Source organism: Lontra canadensis, unplaced genomic scaffold, assembly GCF_010015895.1.
Source record: "Lontra canadensis isolate GAN:19392208 unplaced genomic scaffold, GSC_riverotter_1.0 scaffold34, whole genome shotgun sequence".
Lineage (NCBI taxonomy): Eukaryota > Metazoa > Chordata > Mammalia > Carnivora > Mustelidae > Lontra > Lontra canadensis.
In genome coordinates, this window is record NW_022631028.1 from 658,138 (window position 1) to 662,442 (window position 4,305).

Here is a 4,305-nt window from a genome sequence, read left to right on the forward strand (position 1 = left end):
AATAAATTTATTTGCCCTATAATAAAAATTAAATCTCCAAGCTCTTACTTGGAGACATAATCATTTAACATGAACAATTAGAAGTTGTTTCTTTAGTTATATCAAATATGTTATCCATAGAACCACATTACTTTCTCCCTGTGTTGTTTTAAGATCTCCTTGTTTATTTATTTGTTTGTTTGTTTATTTATTTATTTTACATGTTCACCTGGTAAAGCCAATCATGGCTGACTCATATTAAGCAGGGAGTACTTACTGTACACCAGACTCAATGCATGGTGTGTAATCGGTACACAATACATCTCCATGAAGGCCAGACAAATGAATTCAAGACCAGTAGAGGGACAGCGGTTTTGGTTCTTCAACCCTGACGTAAACGAACACTGAAGAGGGTTGGTCCAGGGCCGTGAAAGATAACCAGGCACAAGAAACAGATTGCCCTAGATTTGAGTCTCGATTCTGCCATTTGCTCATCATGGGTCTTCAGGTCAATCCCTTAACTTCTTTTAAGAGGAGGATAACTCCCACCCCTCCAGGTGGTCTAAGAATTAGAACAGATCATGAATGTTAAGTCCTGAGTTCAGGTCCTCGCGCAAGGTGAGGAGCCAACTGATACGAGCTACTGTTCTTACTCTGTCAGCTCTTGTTTTTCAAGGCTGCGCAAAAAATCACGCTGCAACTCAGTGGCTCACAATAACAAGCATTTATTTTCTCTTGTCCATGGGCCTGAGGATCAGCTGGAATGGTTCTTGGGCTATGGGTTGACTGGGTTTGACTCCCTCCAGGCTATGAGCTGGGTTCAGTTCTCATCTTGCTTAGATCTGTGTCTACCTAGGGATGTTCCTCTTGTGAGGAATGGCAGGCGTGCAGGAGAGCAAGGCAAAGCATGCTAACATATGAGGGGTCTCTGTTTCCATCATGTCATATTCTAGGGGTGAAGTGGGTCACGAGGTCACACCCCCAGTCAGCGGGGCAGGGAAGGACTCCATTCAGTGCCCATCTAACTCTCAGCTGTGTACTTTTTGCTCCTCAGGGTGACATCACCCCTTCTATACCACACATATATAGTCTGTGCCTTTTCCCCATGTGTTCATGGAGTTTGGTTGCTTTGAATTAAGTCACAAAGGCAATAGTAAGAATGTGTGTCCCATGATATATATATAAAGATTTTATTTATTTATTTGAGAGGCAGAGAGAGAAGTAAGGGGAGTGGCAGAGGGAGAAGAAGAAGCAGACTCCCCAGTGAGTGGAGAGCCTGACATGCGGCTCGATCCCAGGACCTTGAGATCATGACCTGAGCCAATGGCAGATGCTTAACCAGCTGAGACACCCAGGCGCCCCTCCCATGATATTTTGAAGCTAACTCTCTCACAGGACCAAAAATCATGGGCCTTTGATTTATTTTTCATGCTCTGCCTCCACTTCAGCAAGTTTTTTTTTTTTTTTTTTCTTTTCACTTGCAACACTGACTGTATTGGTAGGGGGTTAGGGAAACAGTGGAAAGAGAAATACAAAACTAGGTAAAGAGACCCGGCATTGCAGGGGCCAGGACCCCCTAGAACTCCTCACTTTCATCTTTGCCATCTATAGACTGTTCCCACTTCTTCATAATCCTTCTCCAGGGCGGCCAGGTCCTCCCGAGCCTCTGAGAACTCTCCTTCCTCCATGCCCTCGCCCACGTACCAGTGCACAAAGGCCTGTTTGGCGTACATCAGGTCAAACTTGTGGTCGAGGCGGGCCCAGGCCTCGGCGATGGCTGTGGTGTTGCTCAGCATGCACACGGCCCGCTGCACCTTGGCCAGGTCGCCCCCGGGCAACACTGTGGGGGGCTGGTAGTTAATGCCAACCTTGAAACCTGTGGGACACCAGTCCACAAACTGGATGGTGAGCTTGGTCTTGATAGCGGCGATGACGTGTTTCACAGGAAACTCTATGGTGTCATTATGGGATGACTGCGTTAGTGAGCTGACCTATTTAATTGGTCCTGTATTAACCCTGAATTTCTAATAAGTCACTCAGAGAATTATACAATTTTATGTACAGCGCTCTGTAACTCAGTTATGTTTGGAATTACTTTGCTACAGACTTTAATATGCTTTTGTCTGTGTCACAAAGCCAGGTGACATTTCAAGGATGTTCTTTCTAAACGTTTACCATTTCACTGCCCAGTTATTTGTCAAAGCTGGATTAGATCCTCGGCACATATGGATTTAGTATTTCCATTATTTGTAAGGGAGTCTAAAGGCTGATTCTACCAAGGAATTTCAAATTTTTCTAAGATACAAATATGAATTGTGTGGGGGAATGAGTCACCTAGCTAGTGAATGAAACTTGCTGAGGTCCCAGCATACGGAGTTTAAGGTGCTTTGCTATTCTCTACCCATCTTTACAGAAGCAATTGCTTTCCTGATGTCATTACTTTAAGAGGTTTCTATTTTTATTATTATTTTCAAAAGATTTTATTTCTTTGACAGAGAGAGACAGCAAGAGAGGGAACACAAGCAGGGCGAGTGGGAGAGGGAGAAGCAGGCTCCCCGGGGAGCAGGGAGCCTGATGCGGGGCTCGATCCCAGGACCCTGGGATCATGACCTGAGCTGAAGGCAATAGCCCAATGACTGAGCCACCCAAGTGCTCCTAAAGATATTTTTAAAAAATAGTAATTAATGTATATTGAACATTTATGAAGTACCAGACACTAAATGCTTAAAATGAATTGTCCTATGTCAATTACATATGTAAAATGTAAAATTACATTTTACAGATGAGGAAAACAAGGGTGGCTGAAAAGAGGTCTTGTCGGATTCACACAGTACTAACCTGTGGAGCCAGGATTTTAATCTGGAAAGTCCTATTCCTGAGTCCCACACCCACCTCCTTCCAGCATTGATGGTGGACACGAAGAGGGTTACAAAATTGGAAGTTCTTATTGGGAAGTTACATGTATTGGAAGCATCAAAGAAGAAAATGTCAAACTCAGCAGTGAGTCAGATCTCTACACTTCCTATTAGGAAAATAAGAAAAAAAAATGATTTGTGAAATTGTTTCAGTGAGTGCTCCAACCAGTATTTATTTTAATGGCTTTGTAAATGACTTTAGTCCCATATTTATAGAATCATTAAAGACTGAGGGGATTATTTATAGTTTCTCAGTCACGCTTTACTGCATTTTGTGGGGGAAAATATAATTCAAAGAGATATATCTGAGAACTTGTTGGTTTTCAAAGGCCTTGGAATACATCCCAGTGGGCTTTCAAGGGCTGTTGTATTACCATCATTATTTCTTGTTTTGTATTATATGGTCTATCCGCACAGAGGGGGATACAGATGCAACATACTCAACACCAGGTACCATATGCAGCAGTACAGGCAGAGCAAATTGGCAGGGCCTCTATATGTAGAGTCTGGAGAGATACATGAGAAAGGATAGGAAGCTTTGGGGCTGGGGACAAAAGCCACTTAGTAGAGAGAGGGGAGCATCCTTCAAAAGTGATGTCTTTCAAAAAAAAAAAATTCTAATGGTTGTATGACAGTCATTAGGGCTATAAAGAAAATATTTTGGACAGGGTAGCAAAATAGGAAGATGATGAGGTAGTAGACAAGTTGCTCTAAGGCTGGTACCTTTTTACCAGCTTGTTAGCTCAGTAAGTGCTAATTGATACCTCTAGCTCGACCCTCAGGCTTTATAGTTCCCCTTCTTCTGGTTCCAGTATCAGATTTTCTTTGGGGGCAATGAATTCTCCCCCACTGTATGCCATCTTGGTAGAACTGCCATTCTAGGTACACTGTCCCCCTCTTGCTAAGAGGTGGGCCTGGAACCCACACTAAAAAATTACCCTCTGCTTCCCAGTATTCTGATTCTTTAATGGAGTAAGTGAAGGCAGCAGAAACATTTGGAGTTGGTTCATCCCAGCTGTGATGGCTGATGAGTTGGCCAATTTGTTCTTGTTCCCAGGATGCCCAGAGCATCCCTGGTTCTTGGTAGCCTTTTCTTTGTCTGGTTCTTTGGCCTTTCCCTCAAATCTGAAATTTCTCCTTAGCCCTTCCAATGGATTACTTTGTGTTTTAGTCAGATGGACCTGATCAATTTCTGTTGCTTGAAAACTAAGAATCCTACTGAAATAGTTGGTTTTGTTACAATTAGTTGTAGAAGAAGAACTTCAAAGACAAGATTTCTGAAAATATCTAATACATGGTTTCAGAAGAGTAGCATTATGTAAAATTCTGAGGAAAAAAATACAGCAAAATTGTTTTCAGGAGCTGTTCAACTGTGTGATTTCCTCTACAACCCAATGGAGGTCTAAACTGT

The 4,305-nt window shown here is 42.7% G+C and overlaps 1 pseudogene; it reads right to left on the bottom strand.

Annotated features, from left to right (window-relative positions):
* Positions 1-1,450: 1,450 nt before the first annotated feature.
* Positions 1,451-3,965, bottom strand: LOC116873583 (annotated as a pseudogene).
* Positions 3,966-4,305: the final 340 nt, after the last annotated feature.